Source organism: Durio zibethinus, chromosome 17 (assembly GCF_047325235.1).
Source record: "Durio zibethinus cultivar Kanyao isolate XHJ-2024 chromosome 17, ASM4732523v1, whole genome shotgun sequence".
Taxonomy (NCBI): domain Eukaryota; kingdom Viridiplantae; phylum Streptophyta; class Magnoliopsida; order Malvales; family Malvaceae; genus Durio; species Durio zibethinus.
In genome coordinates, this window is record NC_143178.1 from 4,763,433 (window position 1) to 4,779,587 (window position 16,155).

Genomic DNA, 16,155 nt, shown 5'->3' on the forward strand with positions numbered 1-16,155 from the left:
AATTTTAATAAAATTAAAAATAATAATGAAATTGAAATTAATTTTATAATAATAAAATTAAAATTAATGATAATAATAATATATATTTGAATATAAATATAATAATAATAATGAAATGAATTATAATAAAATAAAAAATAATTATTAAAGATATTAATTTAAAATTCATATATATACAAATCTTAAATTATTTAATTATAAAAATTAATAAATAAAAAATAAAATAAAAATATTTTTATGATAAATAATAATTTTGTTAATAAAAATAATAATAATTATTATATATTAAATACTATTTTTATTATATTGAATTATAAATTATTTTATAATTAAAAAAAAAAGAGAATAAATCAAATTAAAAAGATAAAAAACTAAAACAAAAATAAAAATCAATTATGTGTTTATTAGCTGGACCTAAAATCTTCAATTAAAATAAAATTATTTTCGCATCTAGATTATCCATCCAAATGGACGTTCGGTACGTTCAACATAGTTTTTCATAAAAAACACCGGCCAACTGGAGGTACTATTGAAACCGAAGGCAGCCTAAGCCAGCCAGGTTTCAATTGGCAAACCCCCTCGTATTCTCCTTTTACAAATATCTCCTTTTAATTTACAATGAGAAATCGTGGAAATGATATATTCAAACGATTTTATTGATAAAATGTTAAAATTTTAAATTAATTATTCAAATCTATTTTTTTTATTAATAATTGTATAATTTATTTATAAAATATTAAAAATTTAATATCCGACAACTTTAATTACAAATAAATCTTATAAATGTTAATAATTACACATTTTAATGGTTTAAAATGAAATTAGACTATTCTTTTCTCTCCTTTATGTTTTCTAACAAAAATCAATCTCTCAATCAATTGGAATTTTAAAATTAAAAAAAAATAGGGTACATTTATCTGTTTAGTATAATATACCAATTCCACCAATCCTGTATGATTGAGAGAAACGATAAATTAGATTAGTTAAAAAGTTTGAAGAATGAAGCTTCAATTAATCAAAAGAGAAGAGGCAGGCAAGGTAGCAACACCTTTTAAAGTAATTGGAGGAGTTGTTGAGTTTGCCATGAACTTAATGATGTGTCCACAAGCTGTGTGTTATGCCTTTGAGCTAGCAAAGCTGAGATGGTGGCAACCGGCAAGGAAGGTTCATCAAACGAATTGGTTTAAGTGCATGTACCCTAAGAGAATTCCAATGTGATGAGATAGCTTTTTTAAACTATATTTATAAAAAGGGAGATGAGAAATAAAAGAAGGCAGTAGCTGCTCATAACATAGGAAACTGCATTATGATTCATCATGAATTATTATGGAGAAAAGTGGGCCCTCTGATCTTTTGCAGTGCTCTCTTTAATGGCTACATTATTTGAGATCAAATGGTAGATTAAAAAAATGAAGGTTTAATTTAAAGTTGATGCAGGCAATGCCATTACCATAGCTGGAAAACTGCTTTTAAGGACACATTATTGTTATTCTTTGAGGTCCCACAACCCATAAGTTGAGGCATCGAAAATAATCGATCCACTAATTTAGGATAAATCACTAATTCTTGTTTTAAAATAGAAGAGAAGACAAGTGCATTAAATTAGCTACCGTGTCAATTTTTTTTATATAAAAATTTTTTAACTACATATAAAAAAATTAAAAATATTTAAAGTGAAAAGCTTAGATTTATTAAAAGAAGCATTGTAAAAATAATTATATAAATTAATTAAATTAAATTAAAAACAAAATTGATCAATAAATTAATATTTGTTATATCAACCAGTTTCTTTTGTGGGGGTATATATTCGATACAAGTAGTTATCATTAATTTAGCTAATAAGATTTCACGTTTACAATCATTCATTTTTTTTTAACCAAAAGAAATCGTGAAATTATAATTTGGATAATTTAGGGATCGTTTGCTATTGTTGTGAGTTTTATATTTTTAAAAATTTTGTTTTTTTTTTATTTTTATTTTATTAAAATTAAAAACACGTTTGAAAATTATATTTTTATTGGAGAAACACTAAACAAATGATCACAATGAGAAATGATTGAGCACATGTTTTACTGATTGCAAGGGTTTGAATTCAAGTTTGATAGCTTTTATGATCATCTTTTAATATTTTGTTATTAAAATTAATATTGTTTACTCATGGTTACTATTCACCTATATAGTAATAGTGAATGAAATATTTTTAAAATATTAAAAATATCATTTTTTTTACTATTAACAATTTCTGAAACTTTGTTTTTAATTTTTAATTTTTAAAACAAAAACAACCTATCAAATATAATTTTGTTTTTAATTTTCAAAAAATTTAAAAACAAAAATATCTCCAAACCATCCCTTAATTGTTTTGCAAACTCACTTTAGAAAAAATATAGAGAAAATGCTGAAGTTTTTTTTTTTAATTTTTTATCTTAAGACATTGCTTCAAGTAAAATACTTATACTTAAAATGATGAAAAAACACTTTATGGAAATATAATTTTGCATTTAAGATTTGAAAAATGTGTTAAGAGATTTTTTTTTCATAATTCTTAAATAAGACAAAAAAAATTAAAAAGTTAAAATTCAATCCTTACTACTATTAGCCTATCAGGGTGCCCTTTTTTTTTAATTAAAGCAGGTAAGAGTAGGTTTTTGGGTGAGAGTAGTTACTAGTTATTAGTTAGATTTATTTATCCAAATCTAGCCCTGCCCACGGTCGGTCGGATTAAAGAAACCTTAAAGCCACCGCCCAGACACAGTTACATTTTGGATTTTTTTAGCCTTGTGGACGAAGACAAACTTAGATATTTTAAACACGTGTCGATCTGACAAAACATCAAATGGTGCTCACGTAAAGCCGTTGTTCCTGTTAAGCACGGCAAAGCTGTCGTGCAGGTGGCGCTTTCTGAGAGCATCTGACACGTATATTTGATTCTTTTGGGATTTGGACTACTGATTATGAAATAGTATATTTCCTTTTAGCTCTTTTTAATGCAAATTCTTATTGAAATACTTGTAATAATAAATTACTTCAAAAACAAATAAGAAGGGCTTGATGTTATGCTGGATGGAATTTCAAGCATCGCGGGTCAGAGTCCAAAATCCAAAAAAACCTCACGAATTTTGATGCACATTGATTTCGAACAATGGTCCAAAGCTTTCCACAGCAGGGGCCTGGGCTTCAAGAGATCCTATGCTCATTAATGGAAGCAAGAGCTTTAGCACTTCAGCTCAATCTCCGCCTGCACTTTGACTTGGATTTAGATTTCAAGAGGTTAGAGATTTATTTAAATAGATATAAGATTAATTTTAATAAGATTAAAAATAATAATAATAATGATAAAATTAATTTTTGTAATGATAAAATTAAATATTATAATAGTAAAATTAAAATTAGTGAGGTGATATATATTTAAATAACAAAATAATGGTAACGATGAGATAAAAATAAAAAATTAAAATTAAAGATTTTATTTTTAAACTTTGTTGATAAATTATTTATATATTTTAATATTGTTTATAACATTAAAAAGTCTTAAAATTTTAATTTTATCAAAACAATAATATATATTATTTATATAATAATAAATTTTATTTATATTAAATTATAAAGTTATTTTAAAATTTATAAATAAAAAAATAAAGGTCAAATGGCATGAAAATCCTTATAACATTAAGGGCAAAATAGGAAGAGAAACAAAAAAGTAATGTGCAAATTGGAACAAAAGCTACGGTGAGAACGAAAAATTTTCAACTGAAGTTTTTACCTCCAGAGGATAAACGTAGGTCATCGCGCCACACTGGTGTCATCCAAACACCTTACCAATGCTATTTGCACCAAAAAAGGGGAGTAATCGCACTGAAGCGGAAGTGCGGTGACTTCCAAATGAGCCTTAGAAATGTTGTTGTCTTGTGGTGATGGTCTTTTCGCATATTCAACTTACTTCTCTTACCCGCCAATTTCTAACCAACCCTTTTACTTCTCTTTCTCTCTTTAAATTGAACCAACAAAGCCGATCAAAATTTATAAAAAAAAAAAAAATGCTAGCCAATCTTCTTGTTGCCAACCTCTTTAACATTACCATTTTTTCATACTCAAAAGCTCTCCGACTCCCTCAAGAACTCTATAACTTTTCCTCAAATCAAATATTCATTGTTGATAACCCCTCAAGGCCACCTTATTCTTCAACCTCACTATATGAAAATGAAGATTTAGTAGCTATTTTTTAGTGATGTTTTTAAATAAACCTCTTAAAATTTCAGGTTTTTATAAGATTAGCAACGTTTTTTATAAAACATCACTAAATTCTTATATAATGATGTTTAAATTTAAAAATATCACTAAAAATATATTTTTTATGACATTTGTTGACCTAAACGTCATTATATACTTTAACTTTTATAAATTTTGTAAACGTCGCTAAAAACAAATCTACAAATTAAAAAAAACTCAAGGTACGTTTGGTTTAGGGGAATCCAAATATTTTCACTTAAAATCTTACTGTTGGATATTTGATTCCAATGTTTGGTTCAGGGTAATATAATTTCGGAGAAAACTAACAGATTCTTAACAGTATTCAAAGTCCTAGAATAAAAAATTCACCTCTCCTTACGGTATTCTAGGATTCCGAGAAGAAAGTAGTGTTATTTCTAAATTTGACCTGACTAAAAAAATTATAAAATAGTTGTTATCATTTTGAAAAGCATATTTGAAAATGAATGCAAGGAAATTGTAGGTTTTTGCTGGTTAAAAATTTAGTTTATATATGGCATTTGAAATGAAAAATATCTTTAATAATTCCTTATCAAAAATTAAATGAGGTTATTGAAGTCATTTCTAGCCAAAAATGCCTTGAATAATCCCTCCAAAAAAAATTAGAATGGATTATTGAAAGCATTTTTGATAAAAAAAATTTTTTTTGGAGATATTATTTAAGGCGTTTTTACCCAAAAAATATATTGAATAACCCATTTAATTTTTTGTAAAAGATTATTTAAGGTATTTTCTGTAAAAAAAATACCTTGAATAATCCAAAAAAAATGAAAGGAGATTATTGAAGGTATTTTTAGCAGAAAACACCTTTAATAATCTTCAAAAAAAATGGAAGGAGATTATTTAAGGTATTTTTTGCTAGAAACGCTTTGAATAGTCCCAAAAAAAATTGAGGGGATTATTAAAAGTGTTTTTGATCAGAAATATCTTGAATAACCCCATTCAAATTTTTGTAAGGGATTATTCAAGGCATTTTCTAGCAAAAAATGCCTTGAATAATTCAAAAAAAAAAAAAGAAAGCGGATTACACTTTCCTACTGCTAAATTTTTCTTAAATTTCAAACCCGTGAGACCTTCTTTTTACGTTTCTTTCCCTTGCTTATTTCTTTCATTTCTACTCATTTTAAGTCGCTCTCTGCTCATTTTTTACTTAAGTTTCAATCATTTTATAGTCAATTTTTATCTTTTTTTTTTTGTTTTTGCAAATTTCAAGTTAATTTTCTTGCATTTTAGGTTAAATCCTTAAACTTTTTGTCTGATTTATTGGGTTAAATCCTTAACTTCCTATCTGAATTGTTGCATTTCTGTCATCGTTCAAGCTCTATTGGTAAGCTCCATTTCAACATTAGTAATTTTTAGTGTTTGGTCATTTTTTTCTTTTCTTACCAATTTATTTTGTTATTGCAGTTCTGAGTTTAGTTTTGTTTGGTTTGTGAGAAAAATTCAAGATAGAACATAAAGTGAAAAGAATAAGGTTTTCTTTGAAAAACTTGAAATTGAACATTGAATTTAGTTACAAATACGAATGAAATTTTAGGTTTAATGTTTTTTTCAACAAAACATTTTTGAAATTACTAAAAAATTATTACTTGTTAACATGAATTTATTGATTCATTTAAGATATTCTTAGGAAATCATTCTAAAATAGTCTATTATATTTTTTTCATCTCATATTGGCATTTGTTTTGTTTGTTTTTTTAGATTATAGTGTTTAATAAAACGACTTAATCTTGCTTGAAAGAATTCATTGTACATGAAAACCATTAACAACAGAAGATAGAAAACCAAAAAAAGACATCTATAGTCATTTATGAATATTGCAAGGTAAAGTATTTACCACATACTTAATATTCTTCTATTACATTGTAGGTTTTTATATGTATGAATATTTGATTAAAATTTTTATAAAAGAAGCAGAAAAAGAATAAAAGCATGTTAGAATTGAACATAGCGTGCTAAAATTGAAAACGAACGTGTTAGAATGGACCAATAGCATATAAGATTTTAGCAGTTACATGATCGATTCGATACTCTTATGAATTTTGCGCAACAATAATTTTCAGAAACTAATCTAGGTGGTCCACCAGCTCATGTATTATATTTAATAACTATTTATATTTTTTAATATAAAAAATAGCTTATTATTAAGTGTTAAAACTTATATTACTTTACTTAGTAGGTTATTGAGCACGCTTGTGATGAAGGTGGGAAAAATCTTTCATTAAATGGTAGTGTTCCAAATCTATGCATTCATCAATTTCATACATTTTAGATTTTTGGTTATTGTACTAAAATAATTTGAATGTTATTGCATGTATTATACTTTGTGTCCCATCTATATTGGAACAAATTATATAATTATAATATTCAATTTATGAATTTAAGTTCATTTTTATTTCTTTAAATATTTTTTATTTAATAATAATAATCAATATTAAAAAAAATTTTAAAAATAAATTTCTTAATTTAGCTATGTTTGTGCCTAAAAACACCGCTAAATGTCAAAATATAATGGTACTTTCTACTATAAATGTCGTTAAATTTAGTGATTTTTTCTACTATAAACACCATTAAATTAAGCATTTAGTGGTGTTTTTCTAAAAATGCCACTATTTTTCTCGACACAAGTATAGCTGACATTCTTAGGCTACATTTTTGGCAAACGTTGTTAATCTTTTTAATGGCATTTATAAATGCCACCAAACGTAAAAAAAAAAGCCATAAAAACCTAATCCCTTGTAGTGCCTTTCTGACCCTATTGCTATCATTACCAAGTTGTTTTATTTCTTCCCTTCTGGTCCCTGCTCTCTTCATTATGGGGGACTCCACTATTGACTGTGGCAACAACAATTTTCTAATATAACTCTAGTTACAGGCAAGCTTACCTTCACTATAGAGAATAGTCAAAGAAGATTCAGAGTCTAGTAATAAAGGTTACCAAAATTAAGAAGAAAAAAGAAAGAACAAGAACTAGAAAAAAGAGAATAAGGTTGGTTTTTGGAATTTCTTCTATAGGTCCCATTCATCCAATTCTCAACATGTAGTATTAGTTGTATACAATATATTCCAGACACTTTTAACAATTTGCTTAGTTGTCCTGTTCGGTACAATTATAAGTTTTAACCAATGCTGACTTATATAACTGCCAACTATCAAAATATCAAAATTTTTTTTTTATTTTTTCGTATAGCTAAGCTAACTCTAGCCCAAATGATTCAACTTCTTCAGCTCGTAAAACTTTCTTTGTTCTTTTGCTTCTGCTAATCGCCCTCTTTATGGTCGAGATTTTAACACTCACAAACCCACTGGACACTTTTGTATGGAGGAATCCTAGTTAATTATCTTGGTAAAAACTGTTTACTCTTTCTTTTTTTCTTATTCTTATTCTTGTTCACTTCTTTGCCCTCATTTTTCTTTTTGGTTCCTAGTTGAATTTTCAAGAATATGAGGCATTTCTTGGAACTTTGAAGTTGGTGGTTGTCAACTCTTTTGTTTTCTTGATTCTTTTTTTCATTTTCTTGCTGGAGTTCCCATCATTTAGTTAATAAAAGACTGAAGAGAAAAGGGTAGTGTATAAATAATATGTTTTATTTTTTTTTATTTTTAATGATTGATTTTCTTTAAAGACCAAATTAAACTAAGAATTGCATTATAATATATATGGGATTTTTGTTTTCAAACATATTGTTCTTTTTCGGTTTATCTTTTTTTAGGTGTTTGGCATCAATGGATAGGTTATAAATCATAATTTTCATTTTTCTTTTGTCCTTGTTTGGATTTTGATCACTTAATCAGCATTATTGGTGTAAAAATTGCTTGGATTTTGATTTCAAACAAATAAGAATTGTTTGGATTCTTAACTTCACCTGTGTCTTGTCATACTATCGGTTTCAAGCTTGGATAAAGGATGAGGGTTGCGATAGGTTGACAACTAATGTAAAATATAATAAAACCATGATGAAAAACCAAAACAAAAATTCTCGTTAAGTTGTCACTTCCAAATGACGTGTTACATTAGAGCTTGAATGTAGTGTTAAATATGCAAAGGTTACTAGGTCGTCACTTGAAAGTGGTACGCCACATTGCCACTTAGGTGTAGTGTCAAATAAGTAAGGGTTCTCATGTTTTAGAGGATGAACACAAATAAAGATGTTAGTTTATAGGGGTAAGTTACGCTTAGCTACTTGGAATATAGGATCATTATCTGGTAAGCTTGTAGAGATAGAAGATGCAATGACTAAAAGAGAAATTAGTAGTATGTGTCTCCAAAAAACTAATTGGATAAGGGAAAAGGCTAAAAAGATAAAAACATATGGCTCTAAGCTTTGGTACATAAGAAAAGAGATTAGTAGAAATGGAATGGAGATAATTGTTGATAAGAATTTGAAGGATGATGTGATTAACATTAAAAGAAAGAGAGATAAAATTTTACTTGTTAAATTTGTTTTAAAAGAGAAAAATGTTAACATCATTAATGCATACACATTGCAAATAGGTTTAGATCAAAAGAGTAAGCAAAAATTTGATAAGATTTAGATAAGACAGTGCGAGCCATAACATACGTAAAAAATTATTTATTGAAAGAGACATGAATGGTCACGTAGGTAAGAATGATAATAACTTTGAGAGGGTACATGGGGTATATGACTTTGGAGAAAGAAATGAAATTAGAAAGATTATCCTAGAGTTTGTTACTGCATTTAACCTAATAACATTAAACACATATTTTAGGAAAAGAGAATCACACTTGGTGCATTTAGAAGTGGATCAAATGCTAGTCAAATTGATTTTTTTTACAAGAAAATATGATAGAAATAGTTGTAAGGATTGCAAGGTGATACAATATGAGAGTGTGGTCATACAACATAGATTGTTAGTACTCGATCTATTCCACCTCAAGGGGTTAAAAAATAGACATTAGAGTCATGAACTACGTATTAAGTGGTGAAACTTGAAAAAGGACAAGATGATAGCATTTAAGGATAAACTAGTAAAAAAGTTGATTAGAAGTCTAATGAAGATGTAAAAGTAATGTGAAAAAATATTACAATCGAGATTTAAAGGTTGCTAAAAAGACATTTAGAGAATCTAGGAGTAAGGTACCATTAAGAAAGGAATCTTAGTGGTGGAACAAAGATGTGAAAAAGATAATTAAAGCTAAGCGAGAACATTATAAAAATTTATGAAATAATTGGGATGTGGAGAGCTATCAAAAATATAAAACAACAAAAAACAAATCAAGAAAGCTATACAAGACTTAAAGAGTAGGATCCATGATGAGTTATATAAAAAACTAAAGATAAGAATTAGAGAAAAAGAATTGTTCAAACCTTTTAAGATAAAGGATAAAAAGAGTAAAGATCTTACTATTATTAAATGCATTAAAGGCAAGGACAAAAGAGTTTTATTGAAAAATGAAGAGATTAAAAAGATATGGATATATTATTTTGATAATCTCTTTAATAATAGTTTTGAGCATGATATAGGTGGGTTGAACATACATTCTTAAGATATAAAATCATGTGTTTAAGTGTAATATTAATAGCTATGAACTTAAAAAGGCTCTGAGAAGGATGAGATTAATAAAAGTTATAAGACTATATGGAATCCTGATTAAAGTCTTGAAATACTTTGATGAAATAGGAATAAAATTGTTGATGAGTTTTTTCAACAAAATTTGGCATACCCAAAAGATACCAAAAAAATGAATAAATAACACTCTTGTGCCTTTATACAAAATACAGGTGGTGTACAATATTGTTTAAACCATCGAGGAATAAAGCTTATAAGTCATACTATAAAACCTTGAAATAGAGTAATAGAATGTAGGTTGTGACATGAGGTCACAATTTCTGAAAACCAATTTGGGTTTATGTCAAGATGTTTTACAGTAGAAATTATTCACCTTCTAAGGCTTTTATTAGAGGGTTTTTGGGTGAGAAAAAAATCTACAGATGGCATTTATCAACTTAGAGAAAGCATATAATAAAGCTCCTCAAAATGTGCTTTGGTGGGCCTTAATGAAGAAAAAAAATCCTTTTAAAGTATATTAATATAATTAAAGATAAGTATAAAAGTGTGGTAACGACTGTGAGGATGGTTGGGGGCATGACAGATAGCTTCCCTATTACCTCAAGATTACACCAAGGTTCAGCACTAAGTTTTTTCATTTTTGCATTAGTTATGAATGAATTCACTAAACATATCCAAGATAAGGTGTCATGGTGTATGTTATTTACTGATGATATGCCTTAGTAATTGAAACATGTGATGTCCTATATATGAAATTAGAATTATGGAAGAGTACATTGGAGTATCAAGGTTTTAATTTGACTAGATCTAAAGTTGAATAAATGAAATGCAAATTTAGTAATTACAACAAAGTGGGTACCAGTGTGATTAAGTTAGATGATAGGAGAGTACCAAAGAATAGCTAGTTTTGATACTTGGGATCAATTATTGAAAGTGACATTGAAATAGAAACAGATATCAAACATAGGATTCAAACAAGATAAATGAGATGGCAAAGTGCGTTCAATGTTTTGTGTGATTACAACATACCTTTAAAGTTAAAAGTGAAGTTGTATAAAACAATTGTAAAGCCTATATTTTTATATGGAACTGAATGTTGGGTTGTTAAGAAACAACATAAGAAGAAAATAAACATAGCAGAGATAAAGATATTTAAATAGATATGTGATAAGATTATAAGAGACAAAATCAGAAATGAGAATATTCAAAAAAAATTAAGGGTAATCTGAATTGAAAAAAAAATGAAAAAAAAATCATTTGTGATGGTTTGGTCATGTGAAATGTAAGTCTAGTTGTGCATTGGTTAAGAAAATTGAGTCTCTAGATCTAGAAAAGATAAAAACATCTAGAAATAGACTACGAAATATATCGATGCAAATAAGAAAAAAAATGATATAATGCTTAAATAATTAAATGAAAAGGTGGTTATTAATATAAACGAGTGACGCAAGAAGATTCAAACTACAACCTAACCTGATTCTCTTATTTAGTTTTTTATACAACTGACCCCAGAATATGAGATATAAGGATTAATGTGTTGTTGTTGTTGTAAACAACATTGCATCTTGGACTTCCTTTTGTTTCGAATTATCTTGGACAAGCTGGAGAGCTCGATAATATGCTTTATGGAGTCAATTATGCATTTGTTGCTACTGCTGGCATTATGCTCTCAAATGGATCAAAGTTGGTATGATTTGAACTATATATTCCTGTCAATAGTCTTCTTCAGGATATCATGGTAAGTTATTTAATTGACTTGTAAACTAAAATTTGGATTGCAGTTGTTAAAAGTGCTTTTCTTATGATGTATATCACACGTGATTCAGACTTAGTACTACATCTTTTTGTTAAATGATTAGTAGGAAAGAGTATAAGAGGACCCTATGATCTCTTAAGAGCCTTATGACGCCTTGTTGTCATGATTTACATTTTATTTTCTATGTTTTTAGAGCATATGTGAACTTATGTACATATATAAGCCTTTCATCTGTTTTGCTGTCCTAGGATGTTCTCAATTGAAGCTGTACTAATCACATATTTTCATTGCATCTGTTCTTGATATAGGGTTAACACATCTCATCTACCTACAAAATTCAACAATTTGTTGATACTTACAAGCAGTTTATTCTAAGCATGGGTGAGGATGTAGCAATTAATTTCATCTCGAGTTCACTGCTTTACATTTCTATTGGAATAAATGACCATATAATCACTATCTGCGTAAGATATCTAATATGCAAAATCTATATCTACCTTGGGGTTACAACCAGTTATTAGCATCTACAATGAGATAGGAAATCAAGGTGACGACCAAAGTCTTCTCTTTGTTTTGGTTTACTAGTAAGTTTGGCTGTGAAAACTCCCTGACCTCTAAATATTGGTAAAACAGAACTTGTACAACATGAATGTTAGGGGATTGCTGGTCATGGGGCTACCGCCCATTGGTTATGTTCCTTACTATTTATGACGGTACAAGAGCAAAAAGGGAGAGTGTATTAAAGAGATAAATGACATGATTATAAGGTTCAACTTTGTCATGAGATACATGACTGAGGAGCTTCTTGACACTCACATAATTTTCTATGATGTGTTTCAAAGGTCTATGGATATAATTCAAAATCATAGGTGTTATGGTAAGATTACCTGAACCTTTTTCCTCTTTGCATTTTTATTTAAGATCCTCGAACTACCTCTAAATCTAATGCCAAGGACGGATCCACAGTTGGGGCACTAGGGGCAGTTGCCCTTATTGAGATTTTTATCCCTTCAAAATTATATTATAAAAATATTTAAAAATTTTAATTCATTTATAATGTCCCCATTAAAAAAAATTATATATATAATTTATATAAAGGTCAAACTTCATTAATTAGAAATGATAGTCTGATAGATGTGTAAATAAAAAACTATTTGAAGGTCAATATATATATAAAAAAAAAAGCAAAATTGTATTAAGTAAAAAGTAATCAATTTTCATTTTCATCCATCTTCCCCAATCCCCCACTTTTGCAATTTTTAGTTTTTTCAAACGAAAACAAGGTGAACTAGAAAAAGAAAATTAAAGAAGTAAAAAAGAAAAAAAAAACTTTAAACTAAAAAAACAAATTATAAGTTGTTTATCTTTTTCTTCCAACAAGATATTCAAGTAAGTTATTTTTTTATACATTTTTGTAATTACTCAATCAATTTTTTTATATATTTTTATATATAGTGTTTATTTACTATTTGAAATTTGTTATATTGATGAAATAATTTGATCATGTATTCATGTTATTGATAGCATTTATATTTTTTATGATGTTTAAATTTTTTATGTTTTATATATATTTTTTAATTTTTTTAGTTATTACTCATTCAGCTAATAACTTTAAGTTTAGTAAAAATTAATTTTTATATGAAAATTATAAAATTAGTTAGAAGTTCTATCCAATTTCTTGCTAGCAATATGGTTACAATATGTGAATTACATTTCTATTCATCTATTTCAAATAAAAGGTTAGTTGAGCTTCATTAACATGCATAATTGTATTTTGAATGTGTTTTTATTTTTTATAAATTACATAAACTAAACTATTTAATTTGATTAGTTATGGAGAAATATCTAATTAAGAGGAAATCAATTTTTGAAGAATCATCTAGAATCAATACTAGTGGCGTACAACATTGTACAAAGTAAGTTCGTGTTGAATTAAATTTAGACAATTTCCTTCGAATCATGGGTTACGAAAAAAAATTTTGAACTATAATGCTAATGATAGAGACAAGGTTCGAAGAGCTTATTTGTAAAAAGGTCCATGTCAACCTCATGAACATAATTTTTGCCAAAAGTAAAAAAATATTGGAAAGTCATTACGTCATTTTATTCCTACTGGTTCAAAGATTATGCTACTTGATTGGAATACAGTATAAAGAAGGATGATGTTTTTTGTTTGTTTTGTTATCTTTATAAAACAGATATTAAAGAGCAAGCAAGTGGTGATTGTTTTATTTTAAACGGATTTACAAATTGAAAAAAAGAAAAAAAGATTTGATATTCATGTTGGAGGTCTTAATAATGCTCATAAGAAAGCTTGAAAGTGTTGTCAAGATTTGCTAAATCAAAAGCAGCACATTCAATTTGCTTTTGCAAAATAATCTGATCAAGCACGAAAAGATTATTAAGTTTGTTTAACTGCGACAATTGTTTGTACTCATTTTCTTCTATGTCAAGGTTTGGCATTTCGTGGTAGAATGAAATTGAGAATTCTCATAATCAAGAAAATTTTCTTGAGCTTTTTAGATTTCTTGCGAATCATAATGAAATCATCAATAGTGTTATCTTGGAGAATGCACTAGAAAATTAAAAAATAATAGCACATGATATTAAAAAAGATCTTGTTCGTATTGCAACAATTGAGACTACCAATGCTATCATGAAAGATCTTAAAGATGGATTATTTTTCATTTTACTTGATGAATCTCGTGATGTTTCAATAAAAGAACAAGCTGATATTGCTTTGCGCTATATGAATTCTAAAGGGCATGTTATTGAACGTTTTCTGGGTATAATACATGTCAGTGATACAATTGCTTTGTCACTTAAAGCAGCTATTGAAGTATTATTCTTTAAGCATAATTTGAGTGTGTCAAGGGCTCGTGGGCAATGTTATGATGGAGCAAGCAACATGCAAGGTGACTTCAATGGATTGAAAAATTTGAATATGAAAGATAATGTATCTACTTATTATGTTCATTGTTTTGCTCATCAACTTCAATTGACACTTGTAGCCATGGCAAAGAATCATGTTCAAATTGCATTACTTTTCAATATTATGACAAATTTAGTGAATATTGTTGGGGTTTCATGTAAACGAAGATATGTTTTTCAAGAAAAACAACTTAATAAAGTTGTTGAGGCATTGCGAGTTGGTGAACTTTCTACAGAGGGGGTTTAAACCAAGAAATAAGTCTTTAATGAGCTAGGGACACACGATGGGGTTCATATTATGGGACTTTGATAAATTTGATTGTTATGTTTAATTTCATCATTGATATGCTTGAAATTGTTGTGGAGGAGGGGAATAGCTCGAAGCAAAGAAATAAAGCTTCTGCCTTATTAGATTCGACTCAATCTTTTGACTTTGCTTTCAACTTGCTTTTGATGAAAAATATCTTGGAGATTACAAATAAATTGTTCTTGGCATTACAAAGGCAAGATCAAGATATTGTGAATGTGATGGCATTAGTAAAGGTAACGAAGCAACAACTACAAATGATGAGAGATGATAGATGGGAATCTTTGCATAAAGAGGTTTCTTTATTTTGTGAAAAAAAAACAATATTGGCACCCCAAATATGGATGATATGTTTGTAACTCGTGGAAGACTTTGACGCAATGCTCTAACAATGACAAATTTGCATTATTATTAGGTTGAGTTATTTTATATAGTAATTGATATACAACTTCAAGAGCTTAACAATTGTTTTAATGAGGTGAATATGGAGTTATTTCTTTGTGTGGCTTTTTTAAATTCTTGTGATTCTTTTATAGCTTTTGATAAGGGAAAGTTGATTGTCTTGCTCAATTTTATCTTGCTGAGTTTTCTAATGTTGAGCTATTAGTTCTTGACAATCAACTTGAAACTTACATTGTTGATTTAAAATCTCATGATGAGTTTACAAGTTTGAAAAGTATTAGTGACATTTCCATGAAACTTGTTGAGACAAAGAAACATTTGGTGTATCCATTGGTATACTTACTTGTGGAATTAGCTTTGATATTACCAATTTCTATTGCATCAATTGAAAGAGCTTTTTCTGCTATGAAGATTGTGAAGAACCGTTTGCGCAACCGAATGGGATATCTTGGAAGAATGATTTTTTGGTTACATATATAAAGAAAGACATATTTTGTAATATTGATAATGAAAAGATTTTACAATGCTTTCAAAATATGAAAAGTCGTAGAGAACAATTGTAATATGTTATTTTTTATGTATACTAAAATAGTTTTTTTATGCATCTTAGTTAACTTATATATATTCAATATTATATGTATTTTTACCCCCACTGAATATAGATCCTGGATCCATCCCTGTCTAATGCTGTTGTGTGCTCTCATTCAGGTTTTAATGCCACAGCTGCTGCTTGCTGTGGGTTTAGGGAAAGATAAAGGTTGGATCATGTGCGTGTTACCAGAAATGGCCTGTCCTAATGCTTCCAATCACATCTGGAAGGGACCAGTTTCATCCAACTGATGCAGTGAAGCAGACAATGGAGCAGCCGGCACACCGAAATGTGCCATCCCATGAACTTGGAAAAAATGGTTGTTGCCAAGCCTGGGTAACCTAATATAAAATCTTTAACTACGCTTGA

General features: G+C 28.0%; 2 pseudogenes; both read left to right on the forward strand.

The window, feature by feature from the left end:
- Positions 1-4,037: 4,037 nt before the first annotated feature.
- Positions 4,038-16,126, forward strand: LOC111318816 (GDSL esterase/lipase At1g71691-like; annotated as a pseudogene).
- Positions 13,547-15,760, forward strand: LOC149513972 (uncharacterized; annotated as a pseudogene).
- Positions 16,127-16,155: the final 29 nt, after the last annotated feature.